The sequence below is a fragment of the Pseudophryne corroboree genome, chromosome 1 (genome assembly GCF_028390025.1).
Source record: "Pseudophryne corroboree isolate aPseCor3 chromosome 1, aPseCor3.hap2, whole genome shotgun sequence".
Classification (NCBI taxonomy): Eukaryota; Metazoa; Chordata; class Amphibia; order Anura; family Myobatrachidae; genus Pseudophryne; species Pseudophryne corroboree.
Window position 1 is genome coordinate 627378626 of NC_086444.1, and position 25864 is coordinate 627404489.

Sequence of the window (25864 nt, forward strand, 5' to 3'; positions counted from 1 at the left end):
ACTATATGGTGTCTCTGGACATCAAAGATGCTTATCTCCACGTCCCAATATACCCTTCTCACCAAGGGTACCTCAGGTTTGTAGTACAAAACTGTCATTATCAGTTTCAGACGCTGCCGTTTGGATTGTCCACGGCACCTCGGGTCTTTACCAAGGTAATGGCCGAAATGATGATTCTTCTACGAAGAAAAGGCATCTTAATTATCCCTTACTTGGACGATCTCCTGTAAGGGCAAGAACCAGGGAACAGTTAGAAGTCGGAGTGGCACTATCTCAGGTAGTGTTACGTCAGCACGGGTGGATTCTAAATATTCCAAAATCGCAGCTGATTCCAACGACACGTCTACTGTTCCTAGGAATGATTCTGGACACAGTCCAGAAGAAGGTGTTTCTCCCGGAGGAGAAGGCCAGGGAGTTATCCGAGCTAGTCAGGAACCTCCTAAAACCAGGACAGGTCTCAGTACATCAGTGCACGAGGGTCCTGGGAAAAATGGTGGCTTCTTACGAAGCGATTCCATTCGGAAGATTCCATGCAAGAACGTTTCAGTGGGATCTACTGGACAAATGGTCCGGATCGCATCTTCAGATGCATCAGCGGATAACCCTGTCGCCAAGGACAAGGGTGTCTCTCCTGTGGTGGCTGCAGAGTGCTCATCTTCTAGAGGGCCGCAGATTTGGCATTCAGGATTGGATCCTGGTAACCACGGATGCCAGCCTGAGAGGCTGGGGAGCAGTCACACAGGGAAGGAATTTCCAGGGCTTGTGGTCAAGCATGGAAACATCTCTTCATATAAACATTCTGGAACTAAGGGCCATTTACAATGCCTTAAGTCAAGCAAAACCTCTGCTTCAGGGTCAGGCGGTGTTGATCCAATCGGACAACATCACGTCAGTCGCCCACGTAAACAGACAGGGCGGCACGAGAAGCAGGAGGGCAATGACAGAAGCTGCAAGGATTCTTCGCTGGGCGGAAAATCATGTGATAGCACTGTCAGCAGTGTTCATTCCGGGAGTGGACAACTGGGAAGCAGACTTCCTCAGCAGACACGACCTTCACCCGGGAGAGTGGGGACTTCACCCGGAAGTCTTCCACCTGATTGTAAACCGTTGGGAAAAACCAAAGGTGGACATGATGGCGTCACGTCTAAACAAAAAACTGGACAGATATTGCGCCAGGTCAAGGGACCCTCAGGCAATAGCAGTGGACGCTCTGGTAACGCCGTGGGTGTACCTGTCAGTGTATGTGTTCCCTCCTCTGCCTCTCATACCAAAAGTATTGAGAATCATAAGAAGGAGAGGAGTAAGAACTATACTCGTGGTTCCGGATTGGCCAAGAAGGACTTGGTACCCGGAACTTCAAGAGATGCTCACGGACGAACCGTGGCCTCTACCTCTAAGAAAGGACCTGCTACTGCAGGGGCCTTGTCTGTTCCAAGACTTACCGCGGCTGCGTTTGACGGCATGGCGGTTGAACGCCGGATCCTAAAGGAAAAGGGCATTCCAGAAGAAGTCATCCCTACTCTGGTCAAAGCCAGGAAGGAAGTAACCGCAAAACATTATCACCGCATTTGGCGTAAATATGTTGCGTGGTGTGAGGCCAAGAAGGCCCCTACAGAGGAATTTCAACTGGGTCGTTTCCTGCATTTCCTGCAAACAGGACTGTCTATGGGCCTAAAATTAGGGTCCATTAAGGTTCAAATTTCGGCCTTGTCGATTTTCTTCCAGAAAGAACTGGCTTCAGTACCTGAAGTTCAGACATTTGTGAAAGGGGTGCTGCACATACAGCCTCCTTTTGTGCCTCCAGTGGCACCTTGGGATCTCAATGTTGTATTGAGTTTTCTAAAATCACATTGGTTTGAACCACTTTCCACTGTGGACTTAAAATATCTCACGTGGAAGGTGTCGATGCTGTTAGCCTTGGCTTCAGCCAGGCGGGTGTCAGAATTGGCGGCTTTATCATATAAAAGCCCTTACTTAATTTTTCATTCTGACAGGGCGGAATTGAGGACTCGTCCTCAATTTCTACCTAAGGTGGTTTCTGCATTTCACATGAACCAACCTATTGTGGTGCCTGCGGCTACTAGGGACTTGGAGGACTCCAAGTTGCTAGACGTTGTCAGGGCCCTGAAAATATATGTTTCCAGGACGGCTGGAGTCAGGAAAACTGACTCGCTGTTTATCCTGTATGCACCCAACAAGCTGGGTGCTCCTGCTTCAAAGCAGACGATTGCTCGTTGGATTTGTAGTACAATTCAGCTTGCACATTCCGTGGCAGGATTGCCACAGCCAAAATCAGTAAAAGCCCATTCCACAAGGAAAGTGGGCTCATCTTGGGCGGCTGCCCGAGGGGTCTCGGCTTTACAACTTTGCCGAGCAGCTACTTGGTCAGGGGCAAACACGTTTGCTAAATTCTACAAATTTGATACCCTGGCTGAGGAGGACCTGGAGTTCTCTCATTCGGTGCTGCAGAGTCATCCGCACTCTCCCGCCCGTTTGGGAGCTTTGGTATAATCCCCATGGTCCTTACGGAGTCCCAGCATCCACTAGGACGTCAGAGAAAATAAGATTTTACTTACCGATAAATCTATTTCTCGTAGTCCGTAGTGGATGCTGGGCGCCCATCCCTGGTGCGGATTGTCTGCAATACTTGTATATAGTTATTGTTACAAAAATTCGGGTTATTATTGTTTGAGCCATCTTTTCAGAGGCTCCTTTGCATTTATCATACTGTTAACTGGGTTCAGATCACGAGTTATACGGTGTGATTGGTGTGGCTGGTATGAGTCTTACCCGGGATTCAAGATCCTTCCTTATTATGTACGCTCGTCCGGGCACAGTATCCTAACTGAGGCTTGGAGGAGGGTCATAGGGGGAGGAGCCAGTGCACACCACCTGATCCTTAAGCTTTTATTTTGTGCCCTGTCTCCTGCGGAGCCGCTATTCCCCATGGTCCTTACGGAGTCCCAGCATCCACTACGGACTACGAGAAATAGATTTATCGGTAAGTAAAATCTTATTTATATATATATATATATATATATATATATATATATATATATATATATATATATATATATATATATATATATATATATATAATTAGTGTGTATACAAATCTTTTTTTTTATATATATATATATATGCGAACACTATATATATATATATATATATTAAACTATAGGAGACTAAAAATTATTATTATTTTTTTTTAAAGCAAAAGCGGGGTTTATTTATAACGAACGTTTTTTTGGACATAAAAGGCAACATATAAGAATGCTTTTTTTTTTAAATTGTTACAAAGTCATTTAAAAGCATTCTAAAGGACATAAAGATAATAAAGATGAAAGTAATAAAAAAAATGGTGCTAAAAATTCACGTACTCATGAAATAAGTACCATAAGAGACAATTGTGTATCTAGAATTATCTAAAAAAAAATTATTAATACACAAATATATGAGATCCGATAAATAGAAAAAGCAGCTTAACTTGAGGATTTTCAGTAGTAGCAGGAATCACCCAACGCGTTTCGTCTGGTCTGACTTCATCAAGGGGTAATGAGCACAGTGGGACACATCATCTATATATACCCCTATGGGTCAGGAAGTGATTAGTGACATCACTTCCTGTGATTGATTGACATTAGTGGAAACAGGTTACAAAAATACTAATACATTGCAGGAACACATAGTAAATGAGACCAACAATGAGGGAAGCTGTAGATGTGGTGAAGCGCTTGACTTGCGCTTAGAAACTGTGTACGGAGTCTTTGTAATTCATAAAAGACTTTAGAACTTGTTTTAGTCCGGTATATGACGCTAAACGCGTCATTTCCGCCCCACTTCCGGTGTCCGTGGTTTCCTTCTGCGCATGCGCCGGTCACTGTGAAGGGAAGTGCGGCAGCCATTTTCTCGGAGTCCGTGAAACATGACAGTAGCTTATGCTGGAAGCGGGTGCCGGCGGTCATATTTTCATAGATTATATTCATGTAGTTAAATAGATCGGATATTCTCACACCGTCTCCACACAGGAAGCCACATATGCAAATAGGATAAGAACAAGAATCGGTACATATATACGGTTCTGAGATCATATATCGTTAGTAATTTACATATAGATTCCAGAGACTAGGTATAGAGAGTGTTACACTGTCGTTCATACTCCTAATCTGATAGACATAGGTAAAATAATTCTCCTATGAGAATGACATCCATTTGGGACATCAGGCGAGTTCTGTTGGTGTATATTGGTTAAATATGCTTTAGTAAAATTAGATAAATTAATTAAATAGAAGGTGGATCATACGGTGAGACTTATATTTAAAAGTATATAGGCATACACTATGGACAGAGAACTTAGTAGCTTTGAATACAGAGATAAAAAGGGGGAGAGATGTATAGAGAGATATAGGAATAGCACGCCCCTGATCTAGTTGTTATTACAGCACCCGGTCTTCTTGGGAAGTTCCCTTACCCAGTACTGGCCGGGCCTACACTGCTTGGCTTCCAAGATCGGACGAATTTGGGCATATCCAGTGTGGTATGACTGTAATCTGAGATCTGGGTAGTGGGAGAGGTGGTCCAGAGGTTGGGGAGCCTACGCTCCGTATTCCAACCTGGACCTAGCCGGAAAAAGGCAGGTGGATGATGTCAGGAGTTAAGGATTGGGAATAAAGGCTTACGTTTATAAAAAGGGGGCTATTTCGTAGCCTTCATTCAGTCCGTCCGGATGAAGAGATTTCATTTTGTGTATCCAGAACATTTCTCTCCTTGATAGGAGGTTGGAGAGGTCCCCCCCTCTTTCTCCAAGTGTCACTAGTTCCAGACCCTTGAACGTGAGTTCCTCCGGGTTGGAGCCGTGGTGTTGTAGGAAGTGTCTGTATACAGCATGTGTTTGGACCCGGTTCTTTGTTTCTTACATGCTCCTGTATACGGATTTTCAATGGCCTCTTTGTCTTGCCGATATACTTCATCTTGCAAGGGCATTCCAAGAGGTAGATGACGGAAGATGTGTTGCAGTTGATAAAGTGCTTAATTTTGTACTCCTTGGTTTCACCTGTGTTCTTGAAGGTTTTTCTATTTGGGTTCACATACTTGCAGATGTTGCAATGACCACATTTTATATATGCGAACACTATATATATATATATATATATATATATTTATTAAAGTTAGTGTATGTGTGTGCGTATATATGTATGTGTGTGTATATGTGCTGTGGCGCGTATTTTACCCCGTTTTGATGGCTGGGGACTCTTTTATAAAATGGGAGGGTCCCCAGGGACACGCTCGCCTGGGGCCAATTACAGGCGGTTAATTGATGGATCCTGACTTTAAAAAGAGGAAGTGGAGCCTAGGCTCCTCTCCTTATCACATGCAGCGGCTTCACAGGGTCCCGGGCTCCCGGCATGACGGCGCAGCTTATGTGTGCGGGATTGCCAGGGAGGCGGCAGAACACAGTTTGCTTTTTACGTGGATGCACTCAAGGGTGATCCAGTCAGCGGGTGACAGGTGTGCTACGAGGGGTCAGCGGTATTAAATGTGCTGCGGAGTCGGGGGAAAGGGTAGCGGGTGTATGTGGAAGGAGCCGAGCGGGTGGCTGTGCTGTAGGTGGGCGAGAAGGAGCCGAGCGGGTGGCTGTGCTGCAGGGGGGAGAGGGGGAGATTACTTGACTAAAGAAAAATCATCTGAGTTGTGCAATACATGTATATTCATGATGTTTACCATACATTATATACTATATAGCTCTGTTTTTATTTGTTATACACTTTTTTAGTGTTTGTAGTGTTGGAGCTCTTTTTAGGATGTGTGCATGTATTATATTATAGAAATAATAAGTAGAAAACATTGCCAATTAACTGCACTTACCCCCTCCCTATCCCCAAACTCTGCCTGTCCTTAGTCCCCTCTAGCCCCAGCTCCACCCCAACTTCTCTCTGCCTCTACCCTCAGCTCTACAGCAACTGCTTCTTTCCCTTACCCCCTCTATCCCAAGCTGCCACTTGACCCAAACACTGTCCCAACTATGTCTGCCCTCACCCTCTATATTATGTTATGGGACCCAGAAATCGTGAAGTAGGACCCAAAATTCAAAGCAATGGGTCCTTGGGACCCACATTTTTTTTTCGTCCAGCGTGATCACAGAGAGAGAGAGATAGAGCTAGATAGAGATAGAGAGAGAGAGATAGATATATATATATATATATATATATATATATATATATATATAATCTCTATCTATTAGTGTGTGTTCATTCTAACACCTTACACCTGTCACAGCCCGTGCTGTTCCTCTTTCGTGCCTGGGGTGTCACTCTGTGCTCTGGTGCTTCTAGCATATTCTGGCCTGTGCCTCGGCATTGAATTATAGACCAGAGTATGCTAGGAGCACCAGAGCAGGGAGCAACACTCCAGGCAGGAAACAGGACTTTTTAGACACCCAAACAATTATCACAACTCCGTTGTATTTGGGTGCCCATGCATATCACATTTAAACTCCCTGCTTTGGAGCGGTATGGATGCCCATAGTGTCGCGTTTACACTTTTCTTTTTTTTTTTCTAGCCCCGCGGCTACTGGGTGCCTACACAGAGCAACAATTGAATTGCTCCGTTTTGGTCCCCTGGTGGCAGCCGCGGGGTACAGCAATTGAATCGGCCCCTATATGTAGGTGTGTGCATTTAACTTCCCCTGAAATGCATCTTAAAATTAATTGCCATGTTATGGTTCTCACTAAGCAAATCGATGCTTCCTTTTTGAGTTTTTCTTGTTGAAGCTTTAGGAATAACGTCATGTACAGAATTGCCTTGTAGGAATAGTAAATGGATCATGAGAATTGACTGAGGTTTATAAAAGCAGAGCGGGATTAACACATCCAGTGGAAATTTGCTGTGCAATAGAATTGTATGTAGGGGTGAAATGCTGATTAATACAGTGCAACTTTGTACTATATATATATATATATATATATATATATATATATATATATATATATATATTTATATTTATATTTCTCTAACGTCCTAGTGGATGCTGGGGACTCCGTCAGGACCATGGGGGATTAGCGGCTCCGCAGGAGACAGGGCACAAAAATAAAGCTTTAGGATCAGGTGGTGTGCACTGGCTCCTCCCCCTATGACCCTCCTCCAAGCCTCAGTTAGGTTTTTGTGCCCGTCCGAGCAGGGTGCAATCTAGGTGGCTCTCCTAAAGAGCTGCTTAGAAAAAGTTTTTTAGGTTTTTTATTTTCAGTGAGTCCTGCTGGCAACAGGCTCACTGCATCGAGGGACTTAGGGGAGAGAAGTGAACTCACCTGCGTGCAGGATGGATTGGCTTCTTAGGCTACTGGACACCATTAGCTCCGCCGACCCCCCTTACAGATGCTGAAGATGGAAGAGGTCCAGAAGCAGGCGGCAGAAGACTTTTCAGTCTTCCTGAGGTAGCGCACAGCACTGCAGCTGTGCGCCATTGTTGTCAGCACACTTCACACAGCGGTCACGGAGGGTGCAGGGCGCTGGGGGGGGGCGCCCTGGGCAGCAATGTATTATACCTTTTTATGGCTAAAAATACATCACATATAGCCCTTTGAGGCTATATGGATGTATTTAACCCCTGCCAGATCTCACAGATTCCGGAGAAGAGCCCGCCGAAATAGGGGGCGGGGCTTATTCTCCTCAGCACACAGCGCCATTTTCCTGCTCCGCTCCGCTGTGAGGAAGGCTCCCAGGACTCTCCCCTGCACTGCACTACAGAAACAGGGTAAAACAGAGAGGGGGGGCACTTTTTTGGCGATATTAATATATTTAAGCTGCTATAAGGATACAACACTTATATAGGGTTGTTCCCATATATATTATAGCGCTTGGGTGTGTGCTGGCAAACTCTCCCTCTGTCTCCCCAAAGGGCTAGTGGGGTCCTGTCTTCAATAGAGCATTCCCGGTGTGTCTGCTGTGTGTCGGTACGTGTGTGTCGACATGTATGAGGACGATATTGGTGTGGAGGCGGAGCAATTGCCGGTAATGGTGATGTCACCCCCTAGGGAGTCGACACCGGAATGGATGGCTTTGTTTATGGAATTACGTGATAATGTCAGCATATTACAAAAATCAGTTGACGACATGAGACGGCCGTCAAACCAGTTGGTACCTGCCCAGGCGTCTCAGACACCGTCAGGGGCTGTAAAACGCCCTTTACCTCAGTCGGTCGATACAGACCCAGACACGGACACTGAATCTAGTGTCGACGGTGAAGAAACAAACGTATTTTCCAGTAGGGCCACACGTTATATGATCACGGCAATGAAGGAGACTTTGCATATCTCTGATACTACAAGTACCACAAAAAGGGGTATTATGTGGGGGGTGAAAAAACTACCTGTAGTTTTTCCTGAATCAGAGGAATTGAATGATGTATGTGATGAAGCGTGGGTTAACCCAGATAGAAAAGGGCTAATTTCAAAAAAGTTATTGGCATTATACCCTTTCCCGCCAGAGGTTAGGGCGCGCTGGGAAACACCCCCTAGGGTGGATAAGGCGCTCACACGCTTATCAAAACAAGTGGCGTTACCGTCTCCTGATACGGCCGCCCTCAAGGATCCAGCTGATAGGAGGCTGGAAACTACCCTAAAAAGTATATACACACATACTGGTGTTATACTGCGACCAGCCATCGCCTCAGCCTGGATGTGCAGTGCTGGGGTGGTCTGGTCGGATTCCCTGACTGAAAATATTGATACCCTGGATAGGGACAGTATTTTACAGACTTTAGAGCAATTAAAGGATGCTTTTCTTTATATGCGAGATGCTCAGAGGGATATTTGCACTCTGGCATCGAGAGTAAGTGCGATGTCCATATCTGCCAGAAGAAGTTTATGGACACGACAATGGTCAGGTGATGCGGATTCCAAACGGCATATGGAAGTATTGCCGTATAAAGGGGAGGAATTATTTGGCGTCGGTCTATCGGATTTGGTGGCCACGGCAACTGCCGGGAAATCCACCTTTTTACCTCAGACCCCCTCCCAACAGAAAAAGACACCGTCTTTTCAGCCGCAGTCCTTTCGGTCCTATAAGAACAAGCGGGCAAAAGGACAGTCATATCTGCCCCGAGGCAGAGGAAAGGGTAAGAGAGGGCAGCAAGCAGCTCCTTCCCAGGAACAGAAGCCCTCCGCGGGTTCTGCAAAGCCCTCAGCATGACGCTGGGGCTTTACAAGCGGACTCAGGAGCGGTGGGGGGTCGACTCAAGAATTTCAGCGCGCAGTGGGCTTGCTCACAGGTGGACCCCTGGATCCTGCAGGTAGTATCTCAGGGTTACAGGTTGGAATTCGAGAGGTCTCCCCCTCGCCGGTTCCTAAAGTCTGCTTTGCCAACGTCTCCCTCAGACAGGGCGACGGTATTGGAAGCCATTCACAAGCTGTTTTCTCAGCAGGTGATAGTCAAGGTACCCCTCCTACAACAGGGAAAGGGGGTATTACTCCACGCTATTTGTGGTACCGAAGCCGGACGGCTCGGTAAGACCTATTCTAAATCTGAAATCTTTGAACCTGTACATAAAAAAATTCAAGTTCAAGATGGAATCACTCAGAGCAGTGATAGCGAATCTGGAAGAAGGGGACTTTATGGTGTCCCTGGACATAAAAGATGCTTACCTGCATGTCCCAATTTGCCCTTCACATCAAGGGTACCTCAGGTTCGTGGTCCAAAACTGTCATTATCAGTTTCAGACGCTGCCGTTTGGATTGTCCACGGCACCTCGGGTCTTTACCAAGGTAATGGCCGAAATGATGATTCTTCTGCGAAGAAGAGGCGTATTAATTATCCCTTACTTGGACGATCTCCTGATAAGGGCAAGGTCCAGAGAACAGCTGGAGGACGGAGTAGCACTAACCCAAGTAGTGCTGCAACAACACGGGTGGATTCTGAATTTCCCAAAATCTCAGTTGACCCCGACAACACGTCTGCTGTTCCTGGGAATGATTCTGGACACGGTTCAGAAAAAGGTGTTTCTCTATCGTCCTAGTGGATGCTGGGGTTCCTGAAAGGACCATGGGGAATAGCGGCTCCGCAGGAGACAGGGCACAAAAGTAAAGCTTTCCGATCAGGTGGTGTGCACTGGCTCCTCCCCCTATGACCCTACTCCAAGCCAGTTAGATTTTTGTGCCCGGCCGAGAAGGGTGCAATCTAGGTGGCTCTCCTAAAGAGCTGCTTAGAAAAGTTTAGCTTAGGTTTTTTATTTTACAGTGAGTCCTGCTGGCAACAGGATCACTGCAACGAGGGACTTAGGGGAGAAGAAGTGAACTCACCTGCGTGCAGGATGGATTGGCTTCTTGGCTACTGGACATCAGCTCCAGAGGGACGATCACAGGTACAGCCTGGATGGTCACCGGAGCCTTGCCGCCGGCCCCCTTGCAGATGCTGAAGTAAGAAGAGGTCCAGAATCGGCGGCAGAAGACTCCTCAGTCTTCTAAAGGTAGCGCACAGCACTGCAGCTGTGCGCCATTTTCCTCTCAGCACACTTCACACGGCAGTCACTGAGGGTGCAGGGCGCTGGGAGGGGGGCGCCCTGGGAGGCAAATGAATACCTATTTTGGCTAAAAATACCTCACATATAGCCTCCGGAGGCTATATGGAGATATTTAACCCCTGCCAAAATCCGTTAAGAGCGGGAGACGAGGCCGCCGAAAAAGGGGCGGGGCCTATCTCCTCAGCACACAGCGCCATTTTCCCTCACAGAAAGGCTGGAGGGAAGGCTCCCAGGCTCTCCCCTGCACTGCACTACAGAAACAGGGTTAAAACAGAGAGGGGGGGCACTAATTTGGCGTTAGAAATATATAATAAAGATGCTATAAGGGAAAACACTTATATAAGGTTGTCCCTATATAATTATAGCGTTTTGGTGTGTGCTGGCAAACTCTCCCTCTGTCTCTCCAAAGGGCTAGTGGGTCCTGTCCTCTATCAGAGCATTCCCTGTGTGTGTGCTGTGTCGGTACGTGTGTGTCGACATGTATGAGGACGATGTTGGTGAGGAGGCGGAGCAATTGCCTGTAATGGTGATGTCACTCTCTAGGGAGTCGACACCGGAATGGATGGCTTATTTAGGGAATTACGTGATAATGTCAACACGCTGCAAGGTCGGTTGACGACATGAGACGGCCGACATACAATTAGTACCGGTCCAGACGTCTCAAAAACACCGTCAGGGGTTTTAAAACGCCCGTTTACTTTAGTCGGTCGACACAGACACAGACAGGGACACTGAATCCAGTGTCGACGGTGAATAAACAAACGTATTCCTTATTAGGGCCACACGTTAAAGGCAATGAAGGAGGTGTTACATATTTCTGATACTACAAGTACCACAAAAGAGGGTATTATGTGGGATGTGAAAAAACTACCGTAGTTTTTCCTGAATCAGATAAATTAAATAAAGTGTGTGATGATGCGTGGGTTCCCCCCGATAGAAAATTAGGGGCGGTATACCCTTTCCCGCCAGAAGTTAGGGCGCGTTGGGAAACACCCCTTAGGGTGGATAAGGCGCTCACACGCTTATCAGAACAAGTGGCGGTACCGTCTATAGATAGGGCCGTCCTCAAGAACCAGCTGACAGGAGGCTGGAAAATATCATAAAAAGTATATACACACACACTGGTGTTATACTGCGACCAGCGATCGCCTCAGCCTGGATGGGCAGAGCTGGGGTGGCTTGGTCGGATTCCCTGACTAAAAATATTGATACCCTTGACAGGGACAGTATTTTATTGACTATAGAGCATTTAAAGGATGCATTTCTATATATGCGAGATGCACAGAGGGATATTTGCACTCTGGCATCAAGAGTAAATGCGATGTCCATATCTGCCAGAAGATGTTATGGACACGACAGTGGTCAGGTGATGCAGATTCCAAACGGCACAAAGGTGTATTGCCGTATAAAGGAAGAGGAGTTATTTGGGGTCGGTCCATCGGACCTGGTGGCCACGGCAACTGCTGGAAAATCCACCGTTTTTAGTCGCTGGACGTTGTCAGGGCATTGAAAATATATATTTCAAGGACGGCTGGAGTCAGAAAATCTGACTCGCTGTTTATACTGTGTGCACCCAACAAGCTGGGTGCTCCTGCTTCTAAGCAGACGATTGCTCGTTGGATTTGTAGCACAATTCAACTTGCACATTCTGTGGCAGGCCTGCCACAGCCTAAATCTGTCAAGGCCTATTCCACAAGGAAGGTGGGCTCATCCTGGGCGGCTGCCCGAGGGGTCTCGGCATTACAACTCTGCCGAGCAGCTACGTGGTCGGGGGAGAACACGTTTGTAAAATTCTACAAATTTGATACCCTGGCTAAAGAGGACCTGGAGTTCTCTCATTCGGTGCTGCAGAGTCATCCGCACTCTCCCGCCCGTTTGGGAGCTTTGGTATAATCCCCATGGTCCTGACGGAGTCCCCAGCATCCACTAGGACGTTAGAGAAAATAAGATTTTACTTACCGATAAATCTATTTCTCGTAGTCCGTAGTGGATGCTGGGCGCCCATCCCAAGTGCGGATTGTCTGCAATACTTGTACATAGTTATTGTTACAAAAAAATCGGGTTGTTCTTGTTGTGAGCCATCTGTTCAGAGGCTCCTACGTTGTCATACTGTTAACTGGGTTCAGATCACAAGTTGTACGGTGTGATTGGTGTGGCTGGTATGAGTCTTACCCGGGATTCAAAATCCTTCCTTATTGTGTACGCTCGTCCGGGCACAGTATCCTAACTGAGGCTTGGAGGAGGGTCATAGGGGGAGGAGCCAGTGCACACCACCTGATCCTAAAGCTTTATTTTTGTGCCCTGTCTCCTGCGGAGCCGCTAATCCCCCATGGTCCTGACGGAGTCCCCAGCATCCACTACGGACTACGAGAAATAGATTTATCGGTAAGTAAAATCTTATTTTATATATATATATATATATATATATATATATATATATATATATATATATATAGTTTAATCCTTCACCCAAGTACCTTCTGCATTGTAACTTAAAATCTAAATCCCATACCCCACAGACACTGAGGCTTTTATTTTTTCTTAATCTAGGAGTGTGTTTTAGGACTTAAAAAGAAATTCAGGACAGCCACAGGAAAAACCATTTCGCACATTGCATTTTAATCACCATGAAAAAATATTAACCATTACATAGCACCCCATCCCCAATTTTACTACTACACCCTAGGCTTAGCATATAGCTGACAATCCAATTCTTGGCCTAGCCTAGGGGGCATTTCCATTGCTTTGTAAGTTGCAATAATTGGCGAGTGCCTAATGTTTGGGCACCCTTTAATTGTTGCACCCGATTAGTCAGGTTTTAGGCATGTAAAGCGGCTTAACACGACTACACCAATGGGCGTGAAGTGAACTAAAAAGTGCTGTATGAGCACACAAACGGCAGACAATTCACACATTTCAGCTCGCAGCCACGGCTATTTGCTCCCAAACGGAGCAACAATTGCTCCGTTGGGCACCCAAAGTTAATAGCCGTCGTAAAAAGAACTGAATCCCCACCCTCTTCCCAGTACTATCTGAATGTACTGCACTCTGACATATTCACTGTGAGTGTTGTGTAGACCATTATTCATAGGTAAAGAAAGTACTTTGGTAGGCTTGTCAAAATGGTTGAGAAGGCAGAGGGAAATATATTAGCTGCCTTAATAAGAAAAGAGGAATCTTTAGGCTACTACTTAAAGCTTAACCATCAACTGAAGTTTTCTAGCTTGTTGGGTTTTTGTCTCTAGTCCTGTGATAAGAATCACATCTGCAATAGGTCTTAAAAGGACTAATCATTGAATTGGATAACCAAGAAAGAGGACTATAGAGAACTGCTGCGCACACAGGTGGCTGCAGTGAGGAAATATAAAAGGTGGGCCATCCACCACCCGTTAATAAAAAATATGTAAATAAAACCTACTTCTACGCTCAGTCTAATATTCAGAATCCCTGTATTATCTGAAATGGATATATATGATGCTCGGACCAAATATAATTACCTGGACAAATACTCGTGTAAATACATAAAATATGTACAAATAAATAATGCACAATAAATAAAATGGATAAAAGGTATGATGCGGAGGATGAAGATTCTACATTCAACTTCTAGGGCAAAGCATAGTCACTTGTCGTGAAAGGTACATACTACGTCACAGGCTGGATGGAACTCTGAACCTGTCCGTGCACAAATCCAAAGTTCTCCCTCCCTCCCATCAAGGTTCTTCTGTACGATATTCCTCAGAGAAGAGAGCAGAAAAAGGGTACCAATGGTTTAGGGGGATATCCAATTAGCCCCGGTAAATTACCGGGGCTAATTGTCCCGCCGGGGGCTAGCTAATTAGCCCCGATAAGCCTCGGCACGCGCCGGTTTGTCGGGGATTTTATTTCATCTGCCTCCGGCAGGCGAAGCAGAATCCCCGCAAACAGCCCGTTTTTGTCCGAAAACGGGGCTGTTTCACACAAAAACACACAGGTTTCACTGAACCTGTGTGTTTTCGGGAGAAGGTTTTTTTTTTGTCTTCCTCTTACGTCCTAGAGGATGCTGGGGACTCCGTAAGGACCATGGGGTATAGACGGGCTCCGCAGGAGATAGGGCACCTAAAAAGACCTTTTACTATGGGTGTGCACTGGCTCCTCCCTCTATGCCCCTCCTCCAGACCTCAGTTAGATCTTGTGCCCAGAGGAGAATGGGTACACTGCAGAGAGCTCTCCAGAGTTTTCTGTTAAAAAAGAATTTTGTTAGGTTTTTTATTTTCAGGGAGCCCTGCTGGCAACAGGCTCCCTGCATCGTGGGACTGAGGAGAGAGAAGCAGAGCTGGCTTGTCAAGTTGGGCACTGCTTCTAAGGCTACTGGACACCATTAGCTGCAGAGGGAGTCGGAACACAAGTCTCACCTGGGGTTCGTCCCGGAGCCGCGCCGCCGTCCTCCTCACAGATGCCGAAGATAGAAGCCGGGTGAGTATGAGAAGGCAGAAGACATCTTAGGCGGCAAAGACATCAGATCTTCATGAGGTAAGGCGCGCAGCGGTAAGCTGTGCGCCATTGCTCCCAGTCACACACACACAGCAGCACTGCAGGGGGGGGGCGCCCTGGGCAGCAATATTTCTCACTTTTGGGCAAATTCAGATAGATTAGGCTGCAGGCTGCGGAGGCAGTAAATCTAAGATCCCCCGCCATTTTAATAGAAAAGTCACTGGGACCGAAGCCCGCCGTCGGGTGGGCGGGGCTTGATCCTCGGCACTAACCAGTGCCATTTTCTCCACAGAAGCTGCATGCAGAACGCTGGCTCCCTGGTCTCTCCCCTGCTGAACTTCACAGGCTGGAAAAAAGAGGAGGGGAGCACATTAGCGACGCAGTGAGTGGGAATTGGTATATTATATATAAAAAAGCGCTATCTGGTTATATTTTTTCCAGTGTTTTTAAGCGCTGGTGTGTGCTGGCATACTCTATCTCTGTCTCTCCTAAGGGCCTGGTAGGGGTTTTGTCCCCTTATAGGTTAATCCCTGTGTGTGTGGGGTGTCGGTACGTGTGTGTCGACATGTCTGAGGCGGAAGGCTTCTCCAAGGAGGAGGTGGAGCAAATGAGTGGTGTGTCCCCGTCGGTTGTGCCGACTCCGGATTGGATGGACATGTGGCATATGTTGAATGCAAGTGTGGCATCTTTACATAAAAGGCTTGATAAGGCTGAATTAGGGGGGACATCAGGGGGTCAATCCTCGGATTGGACCGACTCACAGGGCCCGTCGGGGTCTCAAAAGCGTCCCTTAACACAAGATACTACTACCGACACGGATTCTGATTCCAGTGTCGACTACGATGAAGTAAAATTGCACCCTAGGGTGACTAAAACCATTCAGTGTATGATTGTGGCAATAAGGGATGTGTTGCATATTGAGGATGAACCCTCTGTCCCCGACACAAGGGTACACATGTTTAAGGGTAAGAAACAGATTATTAATTTTCCCGCATCTCATGAATTAAATTATTTCTTTGGAAAAGCTTGGGAGACTCTGGAAAAGAGACCGCAGATCCCCAAAAGAATTTATATGGCATACCCCTTCCCTAAGCAGGACAGAGAGATTTGGGAATCATCCCCCACTGTGGACAAGGCCCTGACGCGCTTGTCCAAGAAAGTGGCGCTACAGTCTCCTGACACAGCGGCCCTTAAGGACCCTGCAGATCGCAGGCAAGAAACTACCTTAAAGTGTATTTATTCTCATATGGGTGCTGTGCTAAGACCGACGATTGCGTCGGCATGGGTGTGTAGCGCAATTGCAGCTTGGACAGATGAGCTGACAGATCAATTTGATAATATGGATAAGGATACTATGGCCCTCATTCCGAGTTGTTCGCTCGGAGTTTTTCATCGCATCGCAGTGAGAATTCTCTTAGTGCGCATGCGCAATGTTCGCACTGCGACTGCGCCAAGTAACTTTACTATGAAGAAAGTAAGTTTACTCACGGCATTTTCATCGCTCCGACGTTCGCATTGTGATTGACAGGAAATGGGTGTTACTGGGCGGATGCACGGCGTTTTAGGGGCGTGTGGCTGGAAACGCTACCGTTTCCGGAAAAAACGCAGGAGTGGCCGGAGAAACGGTGGGAGTGCCTGGGCGAACGCTGGGTGTGTTTATGACGTCAGCCAGGAACGAAAAGCACTGAACTGATCGCACAGGCAGAGTAAGTCTGAAGCTACTCAGAAACTGCTAACTCGTTTGTAATCGCAATATTGCGCGTATGTCGGTCGCAATTTTAAGAAGCTAAGATTCACTCCCAGTAGGCGGCGGCTTAGCGTGTGTAACTCTGCTACATTCGCCTTGCGAGCGAACAACTCGGAATGAGGGCCTATATTCGTAACTCTAGCCCATATAAAAGACGCAGTCTTATTTATGAGGGATGCTCAAAGGGACATTGGATTGCTAGCTTCTAGGGCCAATGCCATGTCTGTCTCAGCGAGAAGATCCTTATGGACTCGCCAATGGACGGGTGATGCGGATTCCAAAAAACATATGGAAGTACTACCCTATAAGGGTGATGTATTGTTTGGGGATGGGCTGACGGAATAGCGGGCTCCGAAGGAGGCTGGGCACTCTAGAAAGATTTATGACTACCTGGTGTGCACTGGCTCCTCCCACTATGACCCTCCTCCAAGCCTCAGTTAGATTTTGTGCCCGGCCGAGGTTGGATGCACACTAGGGGCTCTCCTGAGCCTTTAGAAAGAAAGATAGAAATTAGGTTTTTTATTTTCAGTGAGACCTGCTGGCAACAGGCTCACTGCAGCGAGGGACTAAGGGGAGAAGAAGCGAACCTGCCTGCTTGCAGCCAGCTTGGGCTTCTTAGGCTACTGGACACCATTAGCTCCAGAGGGATCGACCGCAGGCCCAGTCCTTGGTGTTCGGTCCCGGAGCCGCGCCGCCGTCCCCCTTACAGAGCCAGAAGCAAGAAGAGGTTCCGGAAAATCGGCGGCAGAAGACATCAGTCTTCACCAAGGTAGCGCACAGCACTGCAGCTGTGCGCCATTGCTCCTCACACACACTTCACACTCCGGTCACTGAGGGTGCAGGGCGCTGGGGGGGGGCGCCCTGAGAAGCAATAACACCTTGGCTGGCAAAAATACCACAATATATAGCCCCAGAGGCTATATATGTGGAAAATACCCCTGCCAGAATATAGGAAAAAGCGGGAGAATAGTCAGCGGAAAAGGGGCGGAGCTATCTCCTGCAGCACACTGGCGCCATTTTTCCCTCACAGCTCCGCTGGAAGGAAGCTTCCTGGCTCTCCCCTGCAGTCTACACTACAGAAAAGGGTAAAAAAGAGAGGGGGGGCACTAAATTTAGGCGCAGTATACAATTATAAAAAAAGCAGCTATAGGGGACATAACTCGGTTAGTCCCTGCATTATATAGCGCTCTGGTGTGTGCTGGCATACTCTCACTCTGTCCCCCCAAAGGACTTTTGTGGGTCCTGTCCTCTGTTGGAGCATTCCCTGTGTGTGTGTGCGGTGTGTCGGTACGGCTGTGTCGACATGTTTGATGAGGATAATGATGTGGAGACGGAGCAGATGCCTTTAGAAGGGATGTCACCCCCTGCGGGGCAGACACCTGAGTGGTTGAGCTTATGGAAAGAAATGAGTGCACGTATAGACTCCTTACATAAGAAATTTGACGACATGCCAAATGTGGGACAGCCGACTTCTCAGCTCGTGCCTGTCCAGGCGTCGCACAGGTCATCAGGGGCTCTAAAACGCCCGCTACCTCAGACCGCAGACCCAGATGTCGACACGGATACTGACACCAGTGTCGACGACGATGAGTCTAACCTGATGCCCACTAAGGCCATTCACTGCGTGATTGAGGCAATGAAAGAGGTGTTACACATTTCTGATATAAATACAGGTACCACTAAAAGGGGTATTATGTTTGGGGAGAAAAAACTACCCGTAGTTTTTCCCCCATCAGATGAATTAAATGAAGTATGTGAAGAAGCGTGGGCTTTCCCTGATAAAAAATTGGTAATTCCTAAGAAGGTACTAATGGCGTTCCCTTTCCCGCCAGAGGATAGGTCACGTTGGGAAACACCTCCTAAGGTGGATAAAGCGCTCGCACGTTTGTCTAAAAAGGTGGCACTACCATCTCCGGATACGGCCGCCCTCAAGGAACCTGCTGATAGAAAGCAGGAGGCGATCCTGAAGTCTGTATATACACACTCAGGCATTATACTTAGGCCAGCTATTGCGTCAGCTTGGATGTGCAGTGCTGCCGCTGCGTGGTCAGATAAACTGTCAGAAAATATTGACACATTAGACAGGGACACGATCCTGCTAACCATAGACCATATCAAAGACTCAGTCTTATATATGAGAGATGCACAGAGGGAAATCTGCCGACTGGCATCTAAAGTAAGTGCATTGTCCATTTCTGCTAGGAGAAGCTTATGGACTCGCCAGTGGACAGGAGATGCAGATTCTAAAAGGCACATGGAAGTGTTGCCATATAAGGGTGAGGAATTATTTGGGGATGGTCTCTCGGACCTAGTTTCCACAGCAACGTCTGGGAAGTCAGCATTTTTACCCCATGTCCCCTCACAGCCTAAGAAGGCGCCGTTTTATCAGGTTCAGTCCTTTCGGACCCAGAAAAACAGGCGTGGAAAAGGCGGGTCTATTCTGTCCAGAGGCAGAGGTAGGGGAAAAAGGCTGCAACAAACAGCAGGTTCCCAGGACCAAAAGTCCTCCCCCGCTTCTTCTTCCAAGTCCGCCGCATGACGGTGGGGCTCCACAGGCGGAGCCAGGTACGGTGGGGGGCCGCCTCAAGAATTTCAGCGATCAGTGGGCTCGCTCACAGGTTGATCCCTGGATCCTTCAAATAGTATCTCAGGGGTACAAACTGGAATTCGAGGCGTCTCCACCCCATCGGTTCCTAAAATCTGCCTTGCCGATTGCTCCCTCAGACAGGGAGGCGGTGCTAGCGGCTATTCACAAGCTGTATTCCCAGCAGGTGATAATCAAGGTACCCCTACTTCAACAAGGCCGGGGTTACTATTCCACACTATTTGTGGTACCGAAACCGGACGGTTCGGTGAGACCCATTTTTTAAATTTGAAATCCTTGAACACATACATAAAAAAAAATTCAAGTTCAAGATGGAATCGCTCAGGGCGGTTATTGCAAGCCTGGACGAGGGGGATTACATGGTATCCCTGGACATCAAGGATGCTTACTTGCATGTCCCCATTTACCATCCTCACCAGGAGTACCTCAGATTTGTGGTACAGGATTGCCATGACCAATTCCAGACGCTGCCGTTTGGACTGTCCACGGCACCGAGGGTATTTACCAAGGTTATGGCGGAAATGATGATACTCCTTCGAAAAAAGGGAGTTTTAATTATCCCGTACTTGGACGATCTCCTAATAAAAGCGAGGTCCAAGGAGCAGTTGTTGGTGGGAGTAGCACTATCTCAGGAGGTGCTGCACCAGCACGGCTGGATTCTGAATATCCCAAAGTCACAGCTGGTTCCGACGACACGGCTACTGTTCCTGGGTATGATTCTGGATACAGTCCAGAAAAAAGTGTTTCTCCCGGAGGAGAAAGCCAGGGAGTTGTCATCTCTAGTCAGAGACCTCCTGAAACCAAAACAGGTATCAGTGCATCGCTGCACGCGGGTCCTGGGAAAGATGGTGGCTTCTTACGAAGCAATTCCCTTCGGCAGGTTCCATGCCAGAATCTTTCAGTGGGACCTGTTGGATCAGTGGTCCGGATCGCATCTTCAGATGCATCGCTTAATAACCCTGTCTCCAAGAACCAGGGTGTCTCTACTGTGGTGGCTGCAGAGTGCCCATCTTCTAGAGGGCCGCAGGTTCGGCATACATGACTGGGTCCTGGTGACCACGGATGCCAGCCTTCGAGGCTGGGGGGCAGTCACAAAGGGAAGAAACTTCCAAGGACTATGGTCGAGTCAGGAGACTTCCCTTCGCATAAATATTCTGGAACTAAGGGCCATCTACAATGCCCTAAGTCAAGCAAAATCCCTGCTCCTACACCAGCCGGTGCTGATCCAGTCAGACAACATCACGGCAGTCGCCCATGTAAATCGACAGGGCGGCACAAGAAGCAGGATGGCGATGGCAGAAGCCACAAGAATTCTCCGTTGGGCGGAGAATCATGTACTAGCACTGTCAGCAGTGTTCATTCCGGGAGTGGACAACTGGGAAGCAGACTTCCTCAGCAGACACGACCTCCACCCGGGAGAGTGGGGACTTCATCCAGAAGTCTTCCAGATGCTGGTAAACCGTTGGGAAAAACCACAGGTAGACATGATGGCGTCCCGCCTCAACAAAAAGTTAAAAAGATATTGCGCCAGGTCAAGGGACCCTCAGGCGATAGCTGTGGACGCTCTAGTGACACCGTGGGTGTACCAGTCGGTTTATGTGTTCCCTCCTCTGCCTCTCATACCAAAGGTATTGAGAATAATAAGAAAGCGAGGAGTAAACACAATTCTCGTGGTTCCGGATTGGCCAAGACGAGCGTGGTACCCGGAACTTCAAGAGATGCTCTCAGAGGACCCGTGGCCTCTACCTCTCAGACAGGACCTGCTATAGCAGGGGCCCTGTCTGTTCCAAGACTTACCGCGGCTGCGTTTGACGGCATGGCGGTTGAACACCGGATCCTGAAGGAAAAGGGTATTCCGGAAGAAGTCATTCCTACGCTTATTAAGGCCAGGAAAGACGTTACAGCAAAGCATTATTACCGCATATGGCGAAAATATGTTGCATGGTGCGAGGCAAAAAAGGCCCCAACAGAGGAATTTCAGCTGGGTCGATTTCTGCATTTCCTGCAAGCAGGAGTGAATATGGGCCTAAAGCTAGGCTCCATTAAAGTACAGATCTCGGCTCTGTCGATTTTCTTTCAAAAAGAACTAGCTTCAGTACCTGAAGTTCAGACATTTGTGAAAGGAGTGCTGCATATTCAGCCCCCGTTTGTGCCCCCTGTGGCACCTTGGGATCTCAACGTGGTGTTGAGTTTCTTAAAATCACATTGGTTTGAGCCACTTAAAACCGTGGATCTAAAATATCTCACGTGGAAAGTGGTCATGTTATTGGCCTTGGCTTCAGCCAGGCGAGTGTCAGAATTGGCGGCTTTATCATGTAAAAGCCCTTATCTGATTTTCCATATGGATAGGGCAGAATTGAGGACTCGTCCCCAGTTTCTTCCTAAGGTGGTATCAGCTTTTCACTTAAACCAACCTATCGTGGTGCCTGCGGCTACTAGGGACTTGGAGGACTCCAAGTTACTGGACGTAGTCAGGGCCTTGAAAATGTATGTTTCCAGGACGGCTGGAGTCAGGAAAACTGACTCGCTATTTATCCTGTATGCACCCAACAAGCTGGGTGCTCCTGCTTCTAAGCAGACTATTGCTCGCTGGATTTGTAGCACAATTCAGCAGACGCATTCTGCGGCTGGACTGCCGCATCCTAAATCAGTAAAAGCCCATTCCACAAGGAAGGTGGGCTCATCTTGGGCGGCTGCCCGAGGGGTCTCGGCTTTACAACTTTGCCGAGCTGCTACTTGGTCAGGGGCAAACACGTTTGCAAAATTCTACAAATTTGATACCCTGGCTGAGGAGGACCTGGAGTTCTCTCATTCGGTGCTGCAGAGTCATCCGCACTCTCCTGCCCGTTTGGGAGCTTTGGTATAATCCCCATGATCCTTACGGAGTTCCCAGCATCCACTAGGACGTTAGAGAAAATAAGATTTTACTCACCGGTAAATCTATTTCTCGTAGTCCGTAGTGGATGCTGGGCGCCCGTCCCAAGTGCGGATTGTCTGCAATACTTGTACATAGTTACTGTTAACTAAAGGGTTATTGTTGAGCCATCTGTTGAGAGGCTCAGTTGTTTTCATACTGTTAAACTGGGTATTGTATCACGAGTTGTACAGTGTGATTGGTGTGGCTGGTAAGAGTCTTACCCGGGATTCAAAATCCTTCCTTATTATGTCAGCTCGTCCGGGCACAGTGTCCTAACTGAGGCTTGGAGGAGGGTCATAGTGGGAGGAGCCAGTGCACACCAGGTAGTCAGAAATCTTTCTAGAGTGCCCAGCCTCCTTCGGAGCCCGCTATTCCCCATGGTCCTTACGGAGTTCCCAGCATCCACTACGGACTACGAGAAATAGATTTACCGGTGAGTAAAATCTTATTTTTTTACCATATATTCCCCAACAGCAAAAGAAAGTAACACCCTATCAGATGCAGTCCTTTCGGTCGCACAAGTCCAGAAGAGGTCGGGGATCCTCTTTCCTCGCCAGAGGTAAGAGCATAGGCAAAAGAGCACCTGCTTCGGCATGTGCCCAGGAAAAAAAGTCCTCCCCGGCTACTCCAAAACCCACAGCATGACGCTGGGGCTCCCCTGAGGGAGTCCGCACCGGTGGGGGCACGTCTTCGACTTTTCAGTCAGGCCTGGGTCAGTTCAGACCTGAATCCCTGGGTGTTGGAAATAGTTTCCCAGGATTCCAAATTGGAATTCGAGGAGGTGCCCCCGCGCCGATTTTTCAAATCGGCCCTACCAGCTTCCACATCAGAAAGGGATATAGTGTTAGCTGCAATTCAAACGCTGTGTATACAGCAAGTGATAATCAAGGTTCCCCTGCACCAGCAGGGAAGAGGTTACTACTCAACCCTATTTGTGGTCCCGAAACCGGACGGTTCGGTCAGACCTATTTTGAATCTGAAATCCCTAAACCTGTACATAAAAAGATTCAAATTCAAAATGGAATCACTCAGAGCGATAATAGCCAACATGGAGGAGGGGGAGTTTATGGTGTCTCTGGACATAAAGGATGCGTACCTTCATGTCCCCATATATGCCCCCCATCAGGAATACCTGAGATTCGCTGTACAGGATTGTCATTACCAATTTCAGATGTTGCCGTTTGGACTTTCTACGGCCCCGAGGATTTTCACCAAGATAATGGCGGAAATGATGGTGGTCCTGCGCAAGCATGGAGTCGCAATTATCCCATATCCCGATCTCCTGATAAAAGCGAGATCAAGGGAGAAATTGCTGAGCAGTGTGGCGCTCTCTCTGAGAGTGCGCCAGCAACACGGTTGGATTCTAAATCTACCGAAGTCACAGTTGATTCCGACAACTCGACTACCGTTCCTAGGTATGATACTGGATACGGAACAAATGAAGGTCTTCCTCCCAATAGAGAGAGCCCAGGACATCCAGAACATGGTCAGAGACCTGCTAAAACCGAAAAGGGTGTCAGTTCACCAATGCACTCGAGTTCTGGGAAAAATGGTGGCGGCCTACGAGGCCATTCCCTTCGGAAGGTTCCATGCAAGGACTTTTCAATGGGACCTTCTGGACAAGTGGTCCGGGTCCCATCTGCACTTACATCGGAAAATAACTGTCCCCAGGGGCCAGAGTGTCTCTCCTGTGGTGGTTGCAAAGTGCTCACCTGCTGGAGGGTCGCAGGTTCGGAATTCAGGATTGGATCCTGGTTACCACGGACGCGAGCCTCCGAGGATGGGGAGCGGTCACACAAGGAAAAAAATTTCAGGGTCTTTGGTCAGACCAGGAGTCCTGTCTACACAACAATGTGTTGGAACTCAGGGCCATTTACAACGGCCTTCGACAAGCGGAGAGTCTTCTTCGAAACCTACCGGTTCTGATTCAATCAGACAATGTCACAGCAGTGGCTCATGTGAACCGCCAAGGCGGGACAAGAAGCAGAGTCGCGATGGCGGAAGCCACAAGGATTCTTCGCTGGGCGGAAAATCATGTAAGCGCTCTGTCGGCTGTCTTCATTCCGGGAGTGGACAACTGGGAAGCAGACTTCCTCAGCAGACACTATCTCCATCCAGGAGAGTGGGGACTTCATCAAGAAGTCTTTGCAGACTTAACACGTCTTTGGGGAACTCCTCAAATAGACATGATGGCGTCACGCCTCAACAAAAAGCTTCGGAGGTATTGTGCCAGGTCTCGGGACCCTCGGGCAGTGGCAGTAGATGCTCTGATAACACCGTGGCTGTTCAAATTGGTCTACATGTTTCCTCCTCTTCCTCTCATCACAAAAGTGTTGAGGATCATAAGGAAAAGAAACGTGCAGACAATACTCGTTGTCCCAGACTGGCCTGGAAGGGCCTGGTACTCGGATCTACAAGAGATGCTCACAGGAGATCCCTGGCCTCTTCCTCTGAGGGAAGACCTGTTGCAACAGGAGCCCTGTGTATTTCAAGACTTACCGCGGTTACGTTTGACGGCATGGCGGTTGAACGCAGAATCCTAGCGAAAAAGGGGATTCCGGAAGAGGTCATCCCTACTTTAATAAAGGCTAGGAAGGAGGTGACGGTTAAGCATTATCACCGTATCTGGCGAAAGTATGTGTCTTGGTGCGAGACCAAGAATGCACCTACGGAAGATTTTCATCTGGGTCATTTTCTCCACTTCCTACAGACAGGAGTGGATATGGGCCTGAAATTAGGCTCTGTTAAGGTACAGATTTCGGCCCTCTCGATTTTATTTCAGAAGGAATTGGCTTCTCTTCCAGAAGTCCAGACGTTTGTAAAGGGAGTGCTGCATATCCAGACCCCTTTTGTGCCTCCACTGGCACCATGGGACCTGAACGTGGTGTTGCAGTTCCTAAAATTACACTGGTTTGAACCGCTTAACAAGGTTGAGTTGAAATTTCTTGCCTGGAAGGTGGTCATGCTGTTGGCCTTGGCATCAGCAAGGTGAGTGTCTGAATTGGCGGCTTTGTCACACAAGAGCCCCTACTTGATTTTTCATGTGGATCGAGCTGAATTGAGGACACGTCCGCAATTTTTGCCTAAAGTGGTTTCTTCATTCCATATGAATCAACCTATTGTGGTGCCTGTGGCTACAAGTGACCTGGAGGATTCCAGATCCCTGGATGTAGTCAGGGCCTTAAAAATTTATGTAGCCAGAACGGCTAAAATTAGGAAAACAGAGGCTCTGTTTGTCCTGTATGCTGCTAATAAGATTGGCGCACCTGCTTCGAAGCAGACTATTGCTCGCTGGATCTGTAATATGATTCAGCAGGCTCATTCTACGGCTGGCTTGCCGGTACCAAATTTGGTTAAAGCCCATTCCACTAGGAAGGTGGGCTCTTCTTGGGCGGCTGCCCGAGGCGTCTCGGCATTTCAGCTTTGCCGAGCGGCGACTTGGTCGGGGTCAAACACTTTTGCTAAATTCTACAAGTTTGATACCCTGGCTGATGAGGACCTAGCGTTTGCTCAGTCGGTGCTGCAGAGTCATACGCACTCTCCCGCCCGATTGGATGCTTTGGTATAAACCCCATGGTCCTTACGGAGTCCCCAGCATCCTCTAGGACG

At 47.9% G+C, this 25864-nt stretch overlaps 1 protein-coding gene and 1 pseudogene across 1 annotated transcript in view; one reads left to right on the forward strand and one right to left on the reverse strand.

Moving 5' to 3' along the window:
* The window catches only part of MED26 (mediator complex subunit 26), a 118278-nt gene that overhangs the window by 86615 nt on the left and 5799 nt on the right, over positions 1-25864 (forward strand). The window lies entirely within an intron of this gene.
* Positions 4434-4551, reverse strand: LOC134952825 (5S ribosomal RNA; annotated as a pseudogene).